General features: G+C 46.1%; 1 long non-coding RNA gene and 1 pseudogene across 1 annotated transcript; both read right to left on the minus strand.

Moving 5' to 3' along the window:
- LOC115395572 (protocadherin-1-like) overlaps positions 1-23,735 on the minus strand; it is a 162,985-nt pseudogene that overhangs the window by 44,910 nt on the left and 94,340 nt on the right.
- LOC115395592 (uncharacterized) lies at positions 9,003-20,584 on the minus strand. Its single transcript, XR_003932297.1, has 3 exons — positions 20,570-20,584; positions 12,289-12,294; positions 9,003-9,246 (listed from the first exon to the last, which is right to left on the minus strand). It is a non-coding gene; the product is annotated as an uncharacterized LOC115395592 (long non-coding RNA).

Here is a 23,735-nt window from a genome sequence, read left to right on the forward strand (position 1 = left end):
CCTGCCTGTTTCCCACATTGACGACGCGACAGATGCAGCACTTGTTATAGCCGAGACAGAAACGGGCCTTATGGCGCCAACTGGTTGACTCCCACGACTGCTGGGAGGCGGCCATGTCGGCCACCTGGGCTCGGTGTCGGTGCGGCTGGACGTGAGCGTCTGTGTGGTGGAAGGAAACACTCTGCAGGAGAGAACTGAATCCATCGCAAACTCAATTATACTCAGTAATCCTGCAACGCTGCTTCAAGGACCACATGTGAGACTTTCAGAAGGTCATGATCTGTCCGATTGGGTTTAGTTTAAAATTCACTGTTAACACTGAACGAATGCCCTCTTCTGTCCATTTCTCATGTCTGAATTTGTATTAGAAACCCCTGACAACTTCAAATCGGTTTGATCAATGATTGAAAAGCCCAGTGAAAGCAGCAGATGAGCTCGCGTATCTCGTATCGGCAGAACATGTTCACATTTTATTGCCCGTACTGTTTGTGCAGGTAGTTTACCTCCAGGGTTAATCATCTGCCCGACGTGCGCGAGGCGGCAGAAGTGAAGTGCTGCTGCTGCCCCGATAATCTGACGGGGCAATAAAAGACTGCTGGTACTGTTTGCAAAGTTTTGCAATAAATCCAGCAAATGACTGGAGGTCAGACTGTAATAGAACCCTGTCCCCATCTTTTGTCTGTGTTTTATGTGTGAGTTTGTCAGCTTAAATTCAGATGGAAACGAGTCCGTTTGAAATGAGTCTGAATTTAATCTAATATTAGACAACAATTTAGGTTAAAGGTGCTGTAGGCAGGATTTTGCTAGTCAATGCTAATTTTTCTGTGTTTCCTTTGGATTAAATGTTAGAGTATCCATTGATAATCCTTTAGGAGTGTAGCATAACTGCACTACCGCGAGGGTGCAGCGTTTCCATCTGTCTCTGTTCTGAGCTGAAAAGGAATCTGGACAGCTCCAGGTATCTTTGACCAATCAGAAGAGCCCCTGAGGCTCTAACCGTGATTGGTCGAGGGGCGTTCGTCGCACGTTCTTGTGGGAGGGGCTTAACTTGCGTAAGGGCGTGATGTCAGAGAAAACATGACAGGATTGGCGGTGCTGGGTTTCAAATCGCCATCTTAGATGGGTCAAATCGCCATCTTGCTTAGGTAACCCTAAGCAAGATGGCGGAGATGCGGAATCCTGCCTACAACACCTTTAAATCAGTTTAACTGAAGTTAATCTGATTTTGGTCTAAATTCAGTCTCTAGTCAAAAAAAATTGTAAAATTAGCTAGAAATCAGTTTAATTACAATGTCATGATACTGTCAACATGTAAATCAAGTTTAACTCAAACTGGAAACAGCAAAAAAACAGGTTGAAATCGTCAAAAATGTCCTCACTAACTCGGTTAAACTGTTGACTTGTCTGATCCAGTTTTCTTTTGTGTGGTCATGTTTTAATTTTTAAAATATGCTGCCACCCCCGAACCCCAGATTAGCTGTGGACCCTCTCCGTCACCTGATTGGTTGATACATTCATGTTCCTAACAGTGTCGGCCACGCCCACCTTCACCAGCACCGGCTGTGATCTCTGGCGCCGCCATCAGGTTGACAGCAAGTGATGTAGTTTTTTTGTTAATTTAGCATTTTTTTTTTCCCCCACAAGTTGTTCCTGTTTTCTTTAATCTTCCTTGCTTGACTCCCCTGTTTGCCTTCTTCTCGGTTTACACTCCTCCTCCTCCTCCCCCCCCCTCCCCCCCATCGTGGCAGCATCTGCTCATAATGAAACACACGGTCGGACGTCGTCCTCGTTTAGCGCCTCCTCCGCGCTACCTGCTCCAGAGGTTACCTCCCGCCAGGCACGTTTGTTAGACATCATCAGCACCTCCCAGCGACCTTCCCTCCCTTCCCCCTCCCTGCCTCCCCCCTCCTCCTCCTCCTCCTCCTCCTCCTCCTCCAGATGTCATTGATCTGGGAAGTGGGTCACAACAGTACTGCATCAAAGCCTGGGTTTACGCCAGGCTCCGAGGCAGATACGGAGCATGTGATAGGAGATGTAGGAGGAAGAGGAGGAGGAGGAGGAGGAGGAGGGCTGCGATGGGGGAAGTTTCGGACTTGCTGTGATCTCGTCTCACGGCCCATCGACCACACAGGAGGCGCTAAAGGCTCCGCGGATCCACGGACCGATTTCTGGCTTGAAGTACTTCCTGATTGGAAGCCGGTGAGTGTGATTAAAGGGTACATTTCTGTCAGATGCAACGTTGTTTTGAAAGACAGTAATATGTTCAGTCGATGGTGATGACAGGAGGCTATTTGTTATCCAACGTACTGCTCCGTTAGTTCCAAATTCTCCCAGCTTCGAACAGACACACGGACGGAAATCCATATCTGACGGATATCGAACGTCGCTTCTAAATGAGACCCACTCATCACCACCTTACACACCCTTCCCCTCAAAACTCTCAGCAAAGCTCTTCAGTCGAGCGACACAACATCTATACGGGTTAACTTGGTGTCTCGCACAAGACTCCAAATACACTGGAACAAACTTAAAATTTCCACAAAAAGATTTGAAAAATCAACTGGACTGAGCACAGCTGACAGAGGAGGCAAACCGGGACTCTGAGCTTTGATTCTACCAGACCTCAATGTGAACCCGGCTGATCGCGCCGCGCCACATTCAGCACGGCGAAAATAAGTAACAGTGTGGCCATTTCAAGGGAAAAGTTTGTATAAAAATCAAGGTTCAGAAGATGAAAATGTGTTGATAAGAAATGCAGCCTTGAGCGCAGATGTTCATTCTCAATCTCTGGAAGGCATATTTGTGCTAAATTATTCGAAACTCAAGGCTTTTCTCTTCCGGCGGCTCGCTGAAGGAGGCCGTGAAATGTGGTTAAAGGTAAAAGAAAAGCTGTGAGAGCGCGGACCTCGTTTTCGCCGGGGGACTCTTTGAGGACAGCTGCCATTTATTTTTTAGCTCTTTATCAAGCTCCTGAAGAAAAACTTCAGGTACTGGATGTGTTCGTGAATGAAGAATCGGTGGATTTTACTCGGTTTGGAGGCCATTTTCAACGCTTTTATCTGAGAAGCTGGCGAAGGTGAAACGGCGTCGGAGAGGATTTGACAGCAGACAGCTTCTTTACGATCAACCATTTGGTAAAATGTGCCAAACGCATGAACTGAGCGCTAAATCCTGCCCATCGGAGGGTCCAACTCAGGCAGCTAGAGGAACTCTAGCAATAACAAAAAATAAAGCATCAAGGGATATTTCTTTTAAAGTGTCCATTTCTATGGGGTTCTGTCCATTTTCTGCCTAATCTGGTTTGAAAACCCTACTCTAAAATGTATTAGATGAGGGTCAGACCCTAAACCTAACCCTGGAACCTGGACAGACCAACCAGTCAATCACATACAAACACTGAGAAAGTCAGTTGTAACTACAGATGATCACCAAAAGCTCCAGCCTGGGTCCACACACTGCATGACTGACACTTATACAGATTTACCAACTGGCTTAAAACACAACATTTTGGAGTTTAGGTGAAAACCAGAAAAAAAAAAGATACCTGGAATCTAAGCAGGAATCTAATACTTTGCCTTTCATATTTTCAACACTGATTAAAATCATCTTATTATTTAAGTTTCCTTCTCCAACCTCTGGTTCAGTGTCTCGGATCTCAGACTTGGCTAGAAGTCCTTGTAGATTTGATGCAGGGTTCAAACACAGAATCAAGACTCAAAAGGTCTCTGGGCAAACAGTCAGCATTTCAAACTATCTAAAAATGGGACAAGTTGGAGCTTTGGTTTGTCGTAAACTGGTCTGAGCCAAAGACATGGAGAGCGAAAGAGGATAAGACCACCATATATAACAATAGGGGTTGAGGAAGGGGTTGTTGTCTGATCTAAGGTTACAATAAAATTCACTCTTGTCAAAGAAAACCAAATGAAACGCTTTCAAGAATCTAAAGACCTTTGGAGGTTCCTACTTTTTGTGTAGTGACAGTGGACATGCCTACCATTACGATTAATTACAGCTGAAAGGTAGGGTAGAGAACCTAAAGATAACCAATTATCTTATGAAACCTCGCAGAAATATCAGGAGCGTCTTTCTTCAACTGAAAATGGAGGAAAGGTCGGTAAGCTGATAAGTGTGAGATCCTTGGCCCTTGTTTCCAGTCGACGGTGCTGCAGAAGCCCGGCTAGTTTCCCCGAAGTGAAACTCTTCAATTTCTTTGCCATTTTCGTTCAGCCGAGCCCGCTGCTGCTGGCTCTGTGAAGTCAGAGGAGCTGCCCTCGCAGTTTACTGCGGATAAACTGAATCAAATGGGAAAACAAACACAGAGGCTGGTTTCATTGTGAGAGGTTAGACAGCCTTAAGTCGACCCGCGCGTTCAAAGAGCCAGTTTAAAACAAGCATTTAAGCAGCAGTAGCGGCGGCGGCGGCGGCAGCAGCAGCAGCAGCAGCGGCGGCAATCCTCTGAGAGCCGAGCTTCAAACAGTCCCACACAGTCAAACCTCCACTGAAGGCTGCTCAACCTTTCCTGGAGGAGAGCTCTGGAGTTTAGTTTGGCTTCTTTAACTTTAGGTTCCATCAACCAGAAGGAGAAAAGCACGACGTACCCAAGGAAATGAATTAAACTCCCTGCATGGTTCGGAGGAATCGAACAACAGTGAGGGCAGAATGAGGGGTCGGACGCTCTGGCTCGCAGTTTCATCAACATCGTGGAGAAAGAAAGAAAATATGAGATTTGTTGAATTACTTGTTTTATTACACCAGTTGTCTTGGCAATAGATTTCAAATTGTTGAAAAAAAAAAACTGTTTCTTGCTATTTTAGATGAAGTCAAAGTTCTCGCTAGATCTCCAATTACAGGCGTATCTAAACGCTAAGAACTCAACATTGAATGTTATTGATGATTAGCGTATTTACTTTTCAGTAACTAACAATGAAAAATAACTTCCCTCATGATTCAAGGTTTTACATTATTTGAATAATTTCCTCCTGTTAAGTTATTCCTTTTCATGTAAGAACAGTACTATGATATAGCGTTAGCCGCTAATGCTAATATTTAGTATGTGCATAGGCTAATGCTAATTTCACAAAAAGCACAATATATTTCATGTTCAATATATTTCATATGACATGTTTGACCAGACAAGGAAAATAGCAACATTTATTTTTGTTTTTGATCTACAAGTAACGCTAACAAGAACATTTCAGCTTGCTGTGCTAACAATACTAAGCTTATTTTCCATTTAGCAATCAAGAGAGTATGTGATACAGTAGATAACCTTCACAGTACATAGACTCCTGGTTTGAATACTATCTGTGCAAAGTGTTTTTCCACAACACTGCATGTATTATTTTTCAGACTTTAGTCATTCATTGAACGAAATTTGACGGACACCCACACACTCTGCTGATGCATGTTCCTCAGGAGGAAGACACTTCCGAACTGTACGTGAGCTAGTATCAAGAGGAAGTGTCACAATAAGAAATAAGCTTAAAAAAATGTGTATTTATGCAGGTTTGGCCTTCTGTGTGAAGAGAAATGAATTCATCTTGCAAACAACACCACAGGTCTCCATTTCTCTTTCAAAGATATTGAGCTATATCTAAATACTATCCTGCACTGCTTTAATAACAGCTGTGAAAATGATAAATATGTGTTTCTGCTTCAAGGACGCCTCACAATTACAGTGTGAACCTGCAGCTGCTTGGTATGCGGTCCGGTGTGTGGCTGTTTCCTATTTTCTCTGCTTCCGTTTGCAGATGTAGACAAAGTTTCAGAGTTTCTGCATCGGAGGTGAAAGGTCGTCGACACGTCAACGAGGAAGACAAAAGACCTGGAACTGAAAATGTGGAGTTAAAGTCTTATTCAAGTATTATCTAACTTCTGTGAAGAGATTAAAAAAAAGGCATTTTTATTTGTTGAATTACAAATATAAAATAAAAAGTCAAGGTTTTCTTTGGTTGATTTGCACAAATTCAACAAAAAAGGTTATTTTTAATTTTTTTGATTTGGTGGTACCATACATTCAGTCACAAAGCGAATACTTTCGTCCAAGGACAGACACTTCACCTGCAGACTTCCAGCAGGACGGGACAAGTGTCAAAAATCAGCTGTCAAACGCTTGTCTGCAGGAAACTGGAAAGATGTCAGAACCGAATCAGACGGAAATGGACTTCGACGGAGGCTTTGAATCAACCCCGAGGCCAAATGTAAAGTGGATAAGCTCCAGCTGCTGTCATGGCGCCCGCCGTCAGCTCTGACCGGATGATTTAGTGCTCCGATTACGAGGCCGGAGGCATCGGGGAGAACGAGGGGCTTAATGAAACTCAACAGTGATGAAGCGGAGGAAAAGAACGACAGCAGTCCTGAAGACTTCTGAGAGACCGAGTCACTGTCAAACAGGCTAAATCCTCTTCAGTCGGCCATTTTCCCTACTTTAAACATCAACTCCAAGGACCAAGGGCTGATCTACGGAAGGTCTGCATCAATCAGAGTGATTATAAAACTGTCATATTGTGATTTTCTCAGCTGACCCTCCACGACTATTATTATCACTGTCGTTCCCCATCTTTAGTTTTTGCAATCTCTTCTGAATCTGCAGTTTTTTTTCCACTAGCTGACATCTCCCAGATTGCATTTTTTGCTAAAATTCACATTCATTCACTGTAACGCTCCATTATGTTTGATAACTTCCTCCGTAGTATCACATTTCATTTGTGCTCGTGAGGACTCAGCAGTCCTTCCAGTCGCTCAGTGACGATCGCAAGCAAACCAACAGGATCCTGTTTACACATTACGATCAAATGAGCTCTGATCCACTAAAAACACTCACTTAAACACTTCCTTGATCACATGATGGATGTTATGATCTTAATTCCTCTTGATGAGCTGCAAAATACACACAAACTGAAAGTATATGCACTCCGTATGGGGAATTCTAAAAGATCAGGCCTGAAGCGAACACCTGTCAGTGGTCATAATGTTATGGCTGATCAATGTATTTTCTCTTCTCCGAGTCTGCGTCATCACGGCCGTCATGAAATCGCCCCCGTTCCCTCGACGCGGCACTTTCCGTCGTCATTATCGTCCGCTGCGTGTGGTCTTTCCACCTAACAATGGAAATCACACCCACGTGCACGTCGAAACGTGGGCGGGCGCACGTGAGCGAGCGTGTGTTTTCACACTGTGTTTTCTAAGTTTGCTTCTCTCAGGACTTCAGACGGAGAGGGAAGTGACATAAAGACCCCTTTTAACACGGCCCCGCCGCCGCGGCGAGCGGCTCCCCATTAGCCTGGAGACTCTCCAGCAGCACGGGCACAATGGAGAATACAAAAGAAGCCGGCGAGGCTTCTGAGGCTCGTACCTGCCTGAGAGCCGCTGTTTGGCAGCATAAAAGCGAAAAATGTTCAGCGGTAAGTAAAGTGGCGGCGTGGCTCTGTCTGTCGGCGCTTTGATAAAGCGGCGGTGGCCATCCAGCAGCGCGCTCTATTCACAGATCCAGGCTTCCTTTTCACAGCCGCCACAATGTCATAAACAGTGCCTGTCCGTGTTAAACCGTCCTTTTGTCCGGCGCTGGATGCACTGCGGCGGTCCCGGGGTCAGCGGGTGCGTCAGGCTACGGTTCGGCTTGTTGGAACGAAACCTGTCCCCGTCTACTCCCAGCACAGACATCGTCTTCTAGGACAGCACCCACTAGTGGTCGTACGGGAAAATGACAACATGTTAAGCAAATCTGACATTTCCACATACAAATATGTCATTTTTAAAATGTTAAACGCAGCTTCAGAGGAAACTTGTGTTTGCTCAGGGAAAACATGCAGACTTCCCCACAGTATTCCAAACTAATGCTATCCACTTTACCCTAAGAAGGTGTATAAAGGCTTTTCTGACCTGCAACATACAAAACATTCCAGTCAAAAACAAAAAGTGGGAGTCTCCAAAATAAAAGCATGAAGTACTTTTCCAGTTGTCTTGAACCTCAGTGTCTTATTTTGGTTTGCATCAGGACTTCCTGTGATCTCTGGGGTTCAACTGGCCGAATGATAAATGGAGGTGAAGAACAAAATTCATCAGCATATTTTGGGATTTCATTCCGAGACTCTCAAAGGAAGTTTCAGGTTTTTTTTTATTTATTTATTTTTTTTTAGTACCTGCTGGTATTTTCTGACCCCATTTTCCCCTTTTCTTCCCCTGGCTGTCAGTCTGTGAGCCGGCTTCCTGAGTTTCCTGACTTTCTTTGAATGTGACTGCGGCTCTGACTGACGGCTCATCAGATATCAGCTGTCTGTCAGCCTCCAGCCTTTTCTTGAAGTCCTCCGCCGAGTCTGTCTGTCTGTCTGAGCCACTCCATCCGTTAGCTTATTTCCTTGCGTCGGATAACGTTGTGGGTCGTCAGCTGTATCGCCGTCTTTATTAGGCCGCTCCGTGCTTGTTGTGCTGTTTTTTTATGCAGCTCATCCTCCGAATTGATGCATTTATTTATTTTTTTTTATGTGCTGCTGTTAAACAGATTTACTGAGGAGAGCGGCTCAAATGTGACAGCCCAGGGAAAAAAAAAAAAAAAAAGCTGCTCCGACTGACAGAGAGACTCCATTTTGGAGAATTAAATCAGTTAAATGGCTGTGGGAGAGCGCGGAGGGGAAGCTGGATGTGTCCGTCGGGCTGAGGAGCTCTCAGGGAGAAAGCGCCTCAGTTTCTCCTGCCAAGGCTGAATCTTTTATCTTTCCTCCGGCTTTATTGGTGAAGCTCTGACCCGTCGCTCTCTCTCTTTCTCATTTTTCAAAGTCGATTTTCTCTCTTAAGTGTTCTGCTCCCTCTCAGTTCTCCACTTTTTCTTCTTCTCCTCCTTCTTCTGCGCTCCTTTTTGTTTTATTATTTTGCTTCAAATCGCTCTCAGCTCCCACTTTGGCTCACATCTTCATCACAATGTGGCACCCACCGAGTCCAAAGAGAGCCAGGAAGCTGGACAATGACTTAAATTGTAGCCTATTAAAAGACTTTTTTAATATACAGAGCAAAGTCACGTTTATCTGATGTTTTTATTCAGGGGTCTATTATAGCAGATCCCTGCAGGGTGGGGGCGGACTCCCTGAAAGCAGAGAGCAGCCAGTTTTAGCTTAAAGAGCTCAAGTAGCGGTGGGCGGAAAGCGGGCGCTCATCCTGTTCGACCATCCGGCAGAAATAACCAACCAATTACCGTCCGATCGGGACAGAAGTGCCATGAAAGCTGTGATTTTACAGCCACGCCCAGACGTGCTGAGGTGGGAGCAGAGGAGGAGGCATCAGAGGCCCTCTGGAAGAACCTGCTGTAGACTGAATAGCAGCATCGGAGGCACTAATGGAAAAATCTGGACGTTTGGCAACTTGTAGCTCAAGAAAGACACAAAAACTTGAGAAGATATGGAAATGGATAACATTTTTCACCAGAAATCCAACAAAATTTACCTTATGCATCATATTTACATGGGAATTCTACAATACTTCCTGGTCGCAGGGTACTCAATGGTCATTGTTAGCTCAGATATCAGCACTGGCATTGGTAGTGTTTGTATTTCTCAGTTCTCTTCATTCATTCGTGTCCAGCTTTGCATGTCAAATTAGCAGGAAGTTCATTGAAACGGCTTCCTCTCATGTGTGACCGCCATTGACAATGCACCTTCCCCTCCACCTTCATCTTCCCGACTGTCGGCGTGCACTGAAGCCGAGCCGCAGAGCGAACCGCAGCCAGACGACGAGTCAAAACCACATCGTGACCTCAATGTGACGGACAGCTGGGTCCGTGGTGGTGGGCGGGGCCGAGGTTGACCCCCTCCCTCTGCTTCCTGCCTCGTCTCCTCCGTCTGATCTCTTCCAACTTTTCCCATCCGACCGTTGCTCAAGGAAATTAAAAATGTCTTCTCTTTTTTTCATGACTTGGACGGAGTTTTGGGTGTGTGTGTGTGTGTGTGTGGGGGGGGGTTGCCTTGGCAGAGGTGGTCATCCGAAGCCTTTAACACAGACGCCTCTCCTTTCAGAAGGAGGAAGTCTGTGTGCTTGGCGTGATGACTCATGCTTCACGGCGAGCGCTTGGCAAACCAAAGAAGCGGTGATTGACTGGAAGCACAATGGCCGCGGCGGTATTGATCAACCGGGGGTTCCGCGCAGGTGAAGGAGCATGAGAAATATTTGGTTAAAGGAGACGATTTTATTGATTACAAGTCGCACGGATAGAGCGGATTTGTGCAGAAATTACACTCTTGGTTTGCAATTTACGACTGTGAAGGTTTGTTTTCGCTCAGGGTCGATGTCAAGGTGGCCCAAGAAGACCGCTACCATCAGTCCTGAGGTTTTAGCAGTGGGAGGATGACACAGCCACGTTTAGTAGGGGCACAATCCAGTCAGAGAAATGCAGGGATGTGTGTGTGTGTGTGCGTGTGTGTGTGTGTGTGTGTGTGTGTGAGGATAGCTCTTCGCTTTAATGAGCTCTGTATGAACATTAACTTGAGACTGAGCTCGGAGGACGAAGCGTCCAAACAAACTCAGCAGTCGGTCGAGTGAGCTCACAATTAGGTCAGACACACGGGAGAGAATAGCCGCTGAGTCGAAAGCTGCATGACTTCACTTCTAGACAGAGAGTCCAGCCACGAGACACACACACACACACACACACACACACACACACACAAGGCTAGCAAAGTCCACCAAAAAAAAGATGAATTTATAGGTGGATGGCAGAAAAAGTGAAGCTATGGATGTCCGTTTGACCGCTAACGAGAGGACGCGCGCGGAGCCGATCGGTCGTCGTGACGGCCGCTGATCTCCGCGCGTTCCGTCGCCCTGACAACCTGATTGGTTGTGATGAAGACAAATCAACTCGGATCGGACCAATCGCTGCCAGAACAAACTGCAAATAGGAAATTGACTTCCTGTCAGAAGGGTGAGATATCTGAGAAAACAACCCCACACACACACACCTATACACAAACACACACACACAAACACAAAGTTTAAATCCTACTCAGAGTACTGACAGTCAGATATATGTGTGCACGCATATATACACTGATGAACACACACACACACACACACACACACACACACACACACACACACAGGAAGCAGGCAGCAGCTGAGTGGGGAGTTGGAGAGAGGAGACACGTCTGAAAGGACGGCTGTGGACGACCCCTCACCCCCCTTTACTGCTGGGAGGAAGGAAAGGAAAGGTGGAAGTAGAGAGGACGGGAAGACAGGGGGAAGTGAAGATTAGGAGGGGGAAGGGAGGAAAGACAAAGAGGAAAGGAAAGGAGGAAGTCGAAAAAGGGGAGGGAAGGGGGAAATAAAACTGAGAAGGAGAGGACAAGAAAGGAGGAAGTAAAGCAGAGGTGGAAAGGAAAGATGGAAGTAAAAGAGGTTGCAAGAGGAAGGAAGGAAGGAAAGATGAGAAAAAGGACTGAAAGGGAGGAGATCAGGAATGGAAAGACAGGAAATAAAGAGGCGAAAAGAAGGGAACGAAGGAAAGGTATTGAGAAGATGAGAGTCTAGGAAGGAAGAGGAATGTTAGAAGAGAAAATAAACAGGAGAGCAAAGGTCATGGCAAGAAAGGAAGGAAGGAAAGAAGGAAGGGAATGTAAAGAGAAGAGGTAAATGAAGGGAAGGAAGCAAGGAAAGGAGAGGAGGGCGACGCAGAGGAGAGGAGAAGGTTGTGGAGTTCTGACTTTGTGGTCCTCTGGGGGAGGAAACACTGTTTCCTGCTGCAGGGGAGGTGACCACCACGTCAGGGACACACACACACACACACACACACACACACACACACACACACACACACACACACACAGAGTGTGTATAATATGTTCATTTGTGCATGTCACAATACGCGTGTGTGTGTGTGGCCTCAGGCTTCGTCCTTGTCTCCCACACTGACCTCTGACCTTCGACCTGTGGTCCTCAGTGATGCTGCAGCCTGCCAGCAGCATGACGGATGTCCCTGCAGCTAACCAGCGCTGACACCACGGAGACCGCGCGTGTGTGTGTGTGAGTGAGTGTGGCCATGCATGTTGAACTTCCTTTAATGTATGTATATAACACACACACACACACACACACACACACACACACACACACACACACACACACACACACACACACACACAGCTGATGGATATACATCTCTCAGGTTTCACCTCTTAAAGAGCAGAGGAGCCATCAGAGCGTCCCACTCACATTAACCCTAAACACAATGACTTTTGTTCCTCGTTTTATTTTTAAAAGACCTTCCTTGAAGCGTCCCGACGTGACACATATTTACATCCTGCTCACGCCGCCCTCTAGTGGCTGTGCTGACGATGACAGGAGCACAGCAGTAACCTGGGTCATGCTATCATTCATTCCTTCTTTTTAAATTTTTTTAATGAACTAAACTAAAAAGAATTGAAACAATGAATAAGGAAACGTTTTGAATTTGTTATTTTCACATCTAGCGAAATCATGTCGATGCTACCTGTTTCACTCATGTCATCACTATTAGCATAGCATACTTTATCTGGCTTAATGATGCTAATGCTAACTGGTTAAAACCAACAAAAAAAACAAAAAAAAACACAACCTGTCAATTCTCTCTCAGACAATCTTCCCCTGAAATGCAAACAGCTGTGCGTCAAAGTGATTGATGGACAATGAAAAAGGGGCGGGGCTTCATGCCACAGAAGTTGACTCCAGTAAAAACATCTCATTTTGCGACAGTGTGACTTCAGGGATCCTGCGCTGCAGATCGAGGCGCTTCACTATTTTTCATTGTGAAGCTCGCCCTCGATGCCACGCTGCTCACAGTGCTGGAGGAGGCGGAGCTTGATGACGGAGGTCCCTGCTGCAGGTGACCTCAGAGTGGCCTGTAGAGGGCGTCCCGTCACGCAGAGAGGCGATGCTGGGACAGACAGGTGTCATATGTTCACATCTCACGCTGCTGAGCTGACGGTGGCTGCAAACAACCTGTCTTCTCTCTCTGTGTGTGTGTGTGTGTGTGTGTGTGTGTGTGTGCGTGTGTGTGTGTGTGTGTGTGTGTGTGTGTGTGTGTGTGTGTGTGTGTGTGTGTGTTGGTGGGGTTTCATTTTCAGGGTCAGCAGCCAAATCTGGAACAGATGGTCTGATCCACGATAAGCCCAGCGCCTCCTGCTGGCAGACGTGCAGCGAGAGGGAAAACACAAAACTCTGGACGGACTCAAACCTTGGAAACACTGCTCCTCCTCCTCCTCCTCGTCCTCCTCCTCCTCCTCCTCCTCCTCCTGTGCCTCCCTCGTCCTGTTTCATTCCCTTTCCTGCAATTCTTGGATTGTCTTTAAATAGCAACATTTGTCTTCTTCCTTCCTCCCAAACCCTTTTCCTAACCTGCTCCCCCTCTCCTCCTCCTCCTCCTCCTCCTCTTCTTCTGGGAATCGCCGTCCCACCTGAAGCGCTCCAGCAGTTTTCTGGATCCGAGGCCGTGAAAGTGGCGTCCGCCGGGCCGACTGAGCGTGCTCGGAATTCCCAAACGCGGCCTTGGTGCGGATGTGTTAGCATGCAGCGTCTGCAGCCCGGACTCTTCTGGAGTCCTGATGCTGGAGAGCAGGCCGTGAACTCTACAGGGACTCCTGAACACACACACACACACACACACACACACACCGAGGACAATACGTTTTCGTCGCAGCACCACTTTGCACGTGGGTGGACGACGCGAGCGCCGTCCAGCTGAGTCAGCACTGCAGCAGCTGCTGAGAGCCCATTGATTTTGTGTTATATACATCCTACAGTCTGAGAGCCTCGGTGGCCCCAAAACTTCACTCTGCGCAGAGATGGAAGTGCAGCTGGAGGAGCCACAAACCGCCTGGGTTACTACTGAGCAACGCGCTCGGCCTGCTCCGCTCACGTCCCGCTGATCTGAGACAAAGACCGATCAGTCGCTGCAGCACAGCTGTCTGCGCTCGGCTCAAACGATTTCACTCCGGCTGACCAGAAAACTCAGAAAAATGCAGCCGAAAGAAGCTAAAAACATACAAAGAGGGGGAGGATTTTCCATAAAATGCAGCCATTTGACCCAGAGTGACTGTAAAATTAATAAATCTTGTAACCAAGCACTTTCATTTGAAGGATGAATGAGAATTAGTTTCTATCATTTATAGTAAATATAACTTAAAAAGATTGATGCATGTATATATACAGTTCTTATGAGTGTTTCCAAGTGTCTGTTAAAAGCTTATCAGCTGTATTTTAGGTTAAGCACAATAAAATGAACATGATGTGATTATGAAGTCATTTAGAGCTTTAAAAATATATATAGAGCTCATAATTTTTCATTTATTTGATTATAAAGAGAGTGACCCCTGGTGTCCGTTGTATACATGACAGGAGCAAAGTAAGAGTGTGGAGCGAGGTGTCTACGTGGGGGAGTGTTGGTGTTTGAACCCTGAGAAATACTAAAATAAACTTCCACTTCCAGTACGGAGCATGTAAGCAATGCCACTTCAGTGCATGAGAGGGCAGCAGCGAGGGGGCAGCAGTGAGGGGGCGGCGGTGAGGGGGCAGCAGTGAGGGGCAGCAGTGAGGGGGCAGCGGTGAGGGGGGCGGCAGTGAGGGGGCAGCGGTGAGGGGGGCGGCAGTGTGAGCCCCTCCAGACTAACAGGTTAAGTTTGGGAAGACCTTTAGGTGTGGTTACATCTGACAGCGGGGCGCTCCGCTTACCGTCTACCTGCTTAATGAAAGACATGTGGTGGAGCCGTAATGCCATTGTCTGTCAAATCTGCTTAGGGAGGCGGTGGGGGGTGGGGGGTGTGGGTGGGGGGGTGCGGGGCAGGGATCTGGTTGCTGTTGTGTGGGTGAACGTGCAGATCACCTGGAGGATGATGGTTTAATCCAATCACGGCGAGCGGATCACGGGAAGCCTCCTCCCGGACGAGACGGTCCGAGCGGCCTCCATCCGATCCGGGAGGGGGGGGGCTCATCATCGCGTATTCACGGAGCAGCATGACGAGCGATTCAAAGGCATTTCACACTCTAACAAACCCCCATTAAAGGACAATTACGCCACTCCGTTTCCCATTTAGCTCCCTTTAATGTTATTTCTGACAGTCCCCGCAGCATGATTAAAGATATTTTTAAATCTATTCAGCCAAACCTCTCAGGCTCGTTCTGTCCAATTCAGCTGCAAACAGCACAGAAAACAACAGGAGGCTTCTAATTCAGCCGCTACACAAAATCCATCAGCCAGGAGAGAAATAACCAGCCTGAGCGAAGCCGCGGCGCTTCAGAGATCCACAGAACACGATCCAGGAGCTCACGGCTCAGCTTCAGATCGCACTGGAGAAGCATGCTGTTTATTATCTGCAGCAAAGGAATGAATGGTCCTGAAACTCCACTGTACAGTGTTCACTGCTTTTTTTTGAGAAATTTTGAAGGTTTCTTTTTTTTTTTTCTTTAATCTCCTATATAATTATTTACAACTGAATCTTTTATGGAATTCTTGAGATTTTGCACCCCCTGAACAACTGTGAGAAACTTACATTTATTTTTTTTCGCATTATCATTAAACAAGAAAAAACTTTTCTTTCTGCAAATTGTGCATTTTATAATAAATTTTCAAAAAAAATGAAATACATTAAAAGGAAAAATTGGCAGAAAAAAATGCATTTGGGTTTTTAATTTGTTTTGTTTTTGCATGCTGGTTCAACGTTATTTTATATTTTCATCATGTGTGAAACAAATCTATCTTCCCCACATGAGATATTTTCCACATTTTTTTTATTTTCATGTATTCATTTTAAATATTTTTTTCTCCAAAGGGCTTTGCATAACAAAGGTTGAAAAACGAAAAAAAAAAAAAATACATTGGAATTTCTTTCTTTTTCATTTACTCATCATCACACTATTGTTGCTCATTTTGTTTAACCAAACGTACACATATGTAAGTGCAACTTCATGTTCTTGCAAAGCCGAATGTTGCTCTGTAATTTCAGCAAATTCTTTGATATCTTCAATCATTTCCAGTAAATCCCTCAGCTGTTGGATTCCAGGCTGTGAGAGTTCTGCGTGGAGTTTTCATGTTCTTCCTGACGGACTGAGATTATTTACAGTGATTCAGTATTGTTCCAATCGCAGCTCTTTGTAAACCTAACCTGAATACAGCGAGTCCACAACACTGGTCTCTCCATCACCTCGTTTTTATTGCATAAAGTTTATTGTAATGAAGGAATAAAACTTCATGGATTGGACTATCTGACCTCGCCGTCTGTGTTCGCCCAGCTGAGGACGGACCCCACAGCTTCAATCAAAGACCCAGAGAAGAAAAGAGGAGCGAGGAGAGGCTGGATGTATGAATGTATATATATTTATACATGCGGCGGAGTCGAGGCCGTCTCAGCTGCTCTGAAGCAAAAGCAGAAATCAATACGACACAGAAACATTTCTCCATCCAATATCCAGCAACCTCCAGGACCAGAAGGAAGAGGAAGAGGAGGAGGAGGAAGAGGAGGAGAAAGGGTTCGATTGGATTCAGACGCAACTGAGTCGACACCACATTTCTGGCGAGGCTGGTGTCAAATTACAAACAAGTGATCCACATGACCTTTATTTTATTTAAGAATCTGCTCTGCAAATACAGTTTATCAGTCTGATCAAGTAAATGCTGTGATGCCATTAAACAGATCCTGTTTGAGACTCAATTCATTCGAGAAAATATCATCAACCCAATCGACTGAAGAACGCCGTGGAAACAGACCGAAGGTGTGCTGTAAAAACCGACTTGCGGGTTGATTATATGGTGGCAGTTTCAATTCACTGGCATCGTCTCAGCCCAGTGAAAAGAGAAACACTGAGAAGTTTCCTTGGTGTGATTTTTAGTTCTGGAAAGTGTTTTGTTTCTGGTTCAGCTCGGGTTCAGAGCAGGCAGGACCTTAGCCCTCCTCCCGAGCAGGAGGGTCCAGGACCCCCCCGGGTCACGAGTCACTGGTTTAGACAAATGTATTCTCTCCAGTAAGACAGAGGAGCAGCAGACATGGAAAGTTCCCTCGGAGGTCGAGAGGTTAAGTTTGTGTTTGGGCGAGAAACTATTCTCTTTCTCTCCTCTTCCTCTTCTTTCCGCTTCCTTCTCCTCTAAGCTGCTTGCAGCACAAATCACATTTTAATTAGCTCCATCCCGGCTAACGACCTCCTCCTCCTCCAGGATTACCTGCCAGTGTCCGTCTAATCCCTCCATCCTCCTCCTCCTCCCCCCTCAGCCTGTTAAACAGAGGGTTACTCTCCTCCGCTGGTTGTGCATTCTGCATACATCCAGACGTTTCCACACTCCACCTCCTCTCACATCTCCCTCTGTTTTCATATCGCTCGGTTTTTTTCCCCCCGGTTCTGTCACATTCCAATAAAACTACTTTTTTACTTCCTGTCTCATTGGTTTTTTTTTCTCCCTAACCGAATGAATTGAGCTGAAATTGTCCTGCTCCGCGGTTCTCTTCCTCTTCTCGACGGATTTTCCTTCCAGTTCATTGCTGTTGGATTTCTCTGCAGTTATCAGTAAATGGGAAGCGGGAATGCTGCCTCTGGCAAGTTGGGAAGAATACAAATGGTTACTGTCAAAGTGGAAAGTGGCGTTGATTGGCACAACATCGGTTCTGATTGTCAACCAAGCCTTCATAGAACGGGGAACTATCACTTTTCCAGCTGGTATATTCCTCATGTTAGGTACCAAAACCACTTGGTGTACACTAAAAAAAAAAAAAAAAAAAAACCTAAATTTTGATCGGGTTTTTTTGATTGTTTGAGAACTTAATTAATGATGAAAGATGTTTTATGCATCAATTCCGACACTTTCCGTTTAAATTTTAAGCTAAAGTTCATAAATTCTTAAGTTTCCATGAATAAAACACAAGTAAAGATGTAGGGATGTGCTGAAAAGTGGGATTCTGCGAGTGTTTTTGTGGATGTTGCTAAAAGGTTGGAGGTCCGTGCCCGTGCTGCTGCTGCTGCCGCCTCCTGCTGTGTCCGGGCCAGCATGGAGGACCACAGCTTAAAAACTCAGGAGGGATTGTTATATTAATACCTGCCAAATAAGTGGATTATCAAGGGGTCGCTGCGGATTAGCCATCGGTTTTCCTTCAATCCTGACGTCTCCCCTATTTGAAGCCCCCTAATCTGGGCGCAATCCTGTAAAGTGAGGCTGCGGGGGCCAAACCAGGGGCCAGACGTCGTCCGGCTGCTGACTTCCTGAAGGAGCTAAAAGCCTCCATGGAGAGGAAACAACAAAGCAAAGAGATCTCTATTCTGCAGGGGGTACCTCCATCCAACCCCCCCCCCCCCCCCCACACACACACACACCTCCCTCCTGCTCTTTGTCTGCACCCCCGCCTCCCTCCATTGACTCACAATAACACCAAAACATCAAAGCTGGCGTCGCTGTGACAACCGCTTGGAGAGATCCCCGTCCAGACTGCCGACCTCCTTCCAGACCACATCCTATAATTGGCTGCGGCAGCCAGTGGAGTCTGACCCCTCCTCCCCCCACCCCCTCTCCTGCAGATCAGCTACCTGTCTCATGAATATTGACGTCGGCCCACCTCCATCCCCTCTTTCTTCGCCGCAGGTGGAGGCGGTGCCGGCGGGTCGGGGGGAGCCGGTACAGGAAATTGACGGCGGTCGAACGGGAAGGTGTCCGGGTGGGGGAGTCGCGGTCGAGCCGAAGGTGCTGGGGCGCGGCGCCGGCGAGACGGGCGGCGCCGCCGCCGCCATCTGACCGCAGCGAACTCACAGGTGCATTATGGGCCGTCAGATCCTGCACCTCTGCCTTTAAGGTGTGAGCAGCTTCATTTCTTCACTCTGAGCCGACCAACGCAAACTATACATACAGAAGAGGCGGCTTCCCACCAACAGCCACATTTCATTTAACATCTAGGGGACTTTGCTTGATTTTTTTTTAATAATCCTTCTCAACAGAAAAAAAAGTGTTTCATTATTTCTACAAAATCTTAAATTGTCCCATTATTGGTTCATTATATGGTTTGTTTCTAAGCTGTTTTCATATAAAAAACAGACATATCTGACGGTGTAGCTGTCACAGCCATTCATTTACAATACAAACTATACAGCATTTCAAACCATTTCATTTGTTTCATTACATCCAAAATGGCCAACATCATTACATCATTGGCCATTAATATTTAACTGATTATTCCAAAGACAAATTTAAATTACAGGAAATCAATGTTGGGCTCTTGAGAGATTTAGAATTAATTAATAAGAATGTGGGGTATCAGGGGGGAATTCCTTTTCCTGGCACTGATGTATCCTTCAGTATGAGATGAATCCTGATGAACATATACAGACTATAAAGACAAAGCAGATATTTCATATGAAGTTTCAGTAATCTGTTGAGTCGTTGTCTTGCTGCGTTCTTTGCTTCTTATACAACAAGCAGCGGGAGTCTGGACAGCTGGTGGAGAAGCGAGGTGGTGAAAAACGCGGCGATTTAATCCAGCGGAGCTCTTTTCTAGGTTACATACGCTCGTATACATCGTCGCATGTCTTTAATGTTTCCTGCGAATCTGAAGTTCCCTTTGAAGGAGGCAATTAAGCGTTGTTGGAGGAGAGTAATTAGCTGTTTGCCGAGCTTCTTTTCTGTTGCGGTGAGACGCTTATACAATGCAGAGGCAGGAAGACGGAGGAGCGCTCAGGAATAACGGAGTCTGTGTGAAGATGCGGGGCGGTAATAAACACGTATGCAACATGCATGAAGTTGGAGGACCTGCGCGCTAGCTCCCCGCTCTGCTGCTGCTGCTGCTGCTGTTATTGTTTTGAAGAATCTCAGCTATAATTTTACAGCGAGACGTAGCAATTACGGCCCTTTCACAGCAGTGGGGACCGGCAGAGAAGAAACTCGCGTGTAAATCTGCCGAGGCGGGTGATTCCACGGCGATGGCGAAGACAAAGAAACCCGCGGCTTTAAATTTCAGGGAAGCAGCAGATGTATAGAACACTCGGCAGCGAGGGAAGAAAATGCCAGAAATATCACAAAAAGTTACCTCAGAGGTATAGAACGGCACGCATTCAGCTACTAACAACAGGACAGTGATACGAGTTGGATAAACACTTTTGTCGACGATGTTAGTGTCTTAGTATTTAGAAACAACAGCGCCTTTCTTTTGTCGTTATTTTAAAATCGTCATTTTAAGTCTCAAACATGTGTTCCTCATTCAGTGGTGAAAAGAAGGACCGATTCCAGGCGCCGACGCCGCTGCCCCCCCACCCCCCCGGCAGTTAGCGCTAATGCTGCTAATTCAGAGTGAGCGGCGCTCATCCATCAGCGGCCCGTTGAGCGGCAGGTCGGGAAATGCTCGACTACGCTCCGGGTTTGCCGGTTAATGGGAAACAATATGGGTTTAGGAGAGCGGGTCCACTCTGTGAATTCGCCTCTAAGCTGCTCATTAATTACTGAGAGCATTAATCTGCGGGGCTTAATAGGCGGTGGAGGGGCCGTAACGGCGAAGCAGCGGCATGCGACCGCCGCACACCTTTAAGCCTCGGCTAATCTACGAGCCCCGAGCCCGCCTCCGCCGGCCTCCGCCCCGCTCTCAGCCCCAACCGGGAAGGTTTCAGTTAGCGGGCTAATCGACTGAGTGACAGCCCGAGCAGCGCCGACATGCAACAGGGTAGAGCAACTTCAGTACTTTCCATAAATCTGCTGGAGGCCGATGTTCTTCTACTCTGAAAAATTCACCTCCAAATGCAATAAAATGCTTCACATTTCCTCAAACTTTTCAAAAAGTTAGTAAAAGTCCGGCAATATTTCAATTCCGGTAAATGTAGTGTTTTTCCATTAAGGGGTTTAAAATACCCCTTAGTTTTTAGAATATATATTTATTTGTGTCATTATGTCATCCATTTAAATAATTACCTAAAAGTGAAATAGTGTTGTAATTTCCCATCAAATTCCTTGTTTTTCATCACCAAAACGTATGTCTGAAGCCATCAGCCTGTAAAAATGCTTCAATTGATTTCAAAGCCCCACCTCTCCATTAGGATACAAAAAAAAAGCTTCATTGTTGGAAAACACTGAAAAACATATTTATGATTGCGTGAGCATGATTGTTTTTTTTTTCTCTTTAAACATACAGACCAGCACACTCCAGTGAAGCGTCGTCCAGTCACATTCATCTGAGAGAATTCCCAATATTATACCACTTTCCAGCCAAGAAATGGTGTGATTTTTCTGCATTACATTCATCTGACACACACTGAGAATTGCTCTCAACCTTGTCGGACTGCACACGGTTGGTGAGTAATGTGTGTGTTCGAGATCTCCAGATCTCTTTATTCCCACCAACAACGGCGGCCTCTTTGAAGAGGGGAGCGGCCATGACAGCGACCTCGAGGGTTCAAGGACTGTTTCGGCTCCAGTGTGGCAGAGTTTCCGTTTTTTTTTATTTGTCCTGGGGATGAGGAGCCGTTAGAGGAGCTGTGGTCTGTTTGAATCGGGCTGCAGGGAGGTAAATTACCTCCTGAAATGCCCCTGCTGAGGGGCAACAGAGAGAGAGGATTAACTGCCCTGAAGAGAACGGGAGGGACCTGCAGCAGGTGGTGAGGATGGAGGAACACCCAGTGTGTGTGTGTGTGTGTGTGTGTGTGTGTGTGTGTGTGTGTGTGTGTGTGTGCGCACCTCAGGTAACTCTGCTGTCTGACCCTGTCTCCACTGTCACTGTCTCCTGTTTCCATGGCGACGTGTCCCCTGTGCTGGCCGCAGTAGGACATCAGAGACACAGTCCTCTGGGGGTGTGTGAGCGTACCTGTTTACCTGTTTACTCTCCCCCATTAACGCTCTGACATCACCTCGTCACAAGCTCCCATGATGCAACGCCAACATAGCAACCCGGACCTGTGGCTCCGTTCCCCGCCGCGTCCGCATTGGCCGGGCTCCCGGGGGTCACGGCCTCACACGCCACCCCTCCGCCCCCCCGCCGGTCGGCCATCTGTCGCGGAGACGGCAGCTCGGGGCGGACCGAGCCCACCGGGAGCATCTGCCCGCGCTCACGGAGGCCGAGCGCGGCGGGAGGCGGCTTTAGAAGGGCCACTTATAGCTCCACGATGGCGAGCCGAATCGTGGGAGCCGAGACTTTGATCTGAGATTATCTGACCCACGACCAGATACTCCAGGAAGGAGGAGGGGAAGTCAGTTCAAGTTAAAAAAAAAAATTACTTTTTTATTCATTATTAATTAGAATTAACTGATTTCTTAAAGTTTCACAGGCTTGTTTGTTACTTTGTTTGTTTCTATTTTTGTTATATTTTTATTTGTTTTAAATAAACTTCTGTGTTTTTTTTTTATTTATTTCCTTTACTAACCCTTTTTATTTCCATTCAACAATTTTTTTTTTTTTTTTATAAACCTTTGTATATACTTATTTTATTTTTTTTTATGTATTTGAGTTTTTTTTTTTATATTTATTACCATTGGCCATTTCTTTTAAACTGCATGTACTGATTATTTCATTTACTTTACAGTATTTTCATTTATTTTTATGCTTTTTTCGCCTCATTTAAACAGATTTACATTTAACATGTAAAAAAAAAAAGTGTCATATGTCAGCGTAGAAATGACTATTACCATTACACATTTTGTAAATACGTCACAGGAATCTTATTTATAATGCGATTGAGTGCTAAATGAGGATTTCATTTGAATGGACTTGTAGAAAATCAGTCTTATCAGGTTAAGTCTGGACCTTGAGTAGATAAATAAGTCAGTAAATTATATGCATAAATTGGTATTCACGTATAAAGCGTGTCTGAGAGTGAGACGCAGGAAGAACATCCTGTTGGTGCAGGTTGCTGTGACTCACTCTGACCTTTGGAAGAGGGAGCAGCCACACAGACACTTCTTATTCAATACATTTTATGCAACACGCCCTTGGTCTTTTTCTTTTTTTTTTCCCCACACTGAAGCTGCAGCGACACCTGGACAGGATATTACTATACGTACGACACACAGAACTCATTACCAAATGGAGACGGGGACATAAAGAACATCAGCGATTAGTGTGTGGAACATTTCCCGATGTCTGATAATGGACCGGGTTTATTATGCCTGAATTCATACCTCTGTGAAGGTTTTTTTTTTTTAACTGCTCTGCAGGAAGAGCTTTTATATTTCAAGAGCTTTTATATTCCGTGCCAATAAAGCAAACTGGGGCTGACAGAAAGGACAGTTTGACAGTTTATTCAAGCTGCAGTTTAAGAGCCAAGAAGCTGCAACTGTGAAGAGAATACAGAGCGGTTCAAGCGCGCTGAATATTCATGATGATACAGGTACACGTGGCTCTTGAAGCTGCGATTTGTTAAAGGTTACGTGTCAGCAAATACGCCGACGACGGAGGTGGAGACACTTGAAGGGAGCGGCTTCACCTTCAGAAGACGCCAGACGCCTGCGATTTATTGAAGGCTCTTTGTTCGCTCATATCCGGGGATTCGGGCGCGATCGTATCCAGACGGGAAAGCGGCGCGGAAATATCAAGCGCCGGCAAACACGACGTGACAAGCGATCTGATTCTGTGTGAAATTAAGAGTCGCAGATGGTGTGAAATCATCTGTGCTGATACATCCGCCGTCGTTAACCTTTAAATGGAAATCCTCACCTGTAATAATGCCGGAAACCTTCTCAAGACCCTTCTTGGTAAATCCTATTACATTCCAAGAGCTTTCTCAATCACAGCCTTCCCATCAGAGTACATCTGGAAAGCTCCTGAAAACCTCTT

The sequence above is a fragment of the Salarias fasciatus genome, chromosome 2 (genome assembly GCF_902148845.1).
Source record: "Salarias fasciatus chromosome 2, fSalaFa1.1, whole genome shotgun sequence".
Classification (NCBI taxonomy): domain Eukaryota; kingdom Metazoa; phylum Chordata; class Actinopteri; order Blenniiformes; family Blenniidae; genus Salarias; species Salarias fasciatus.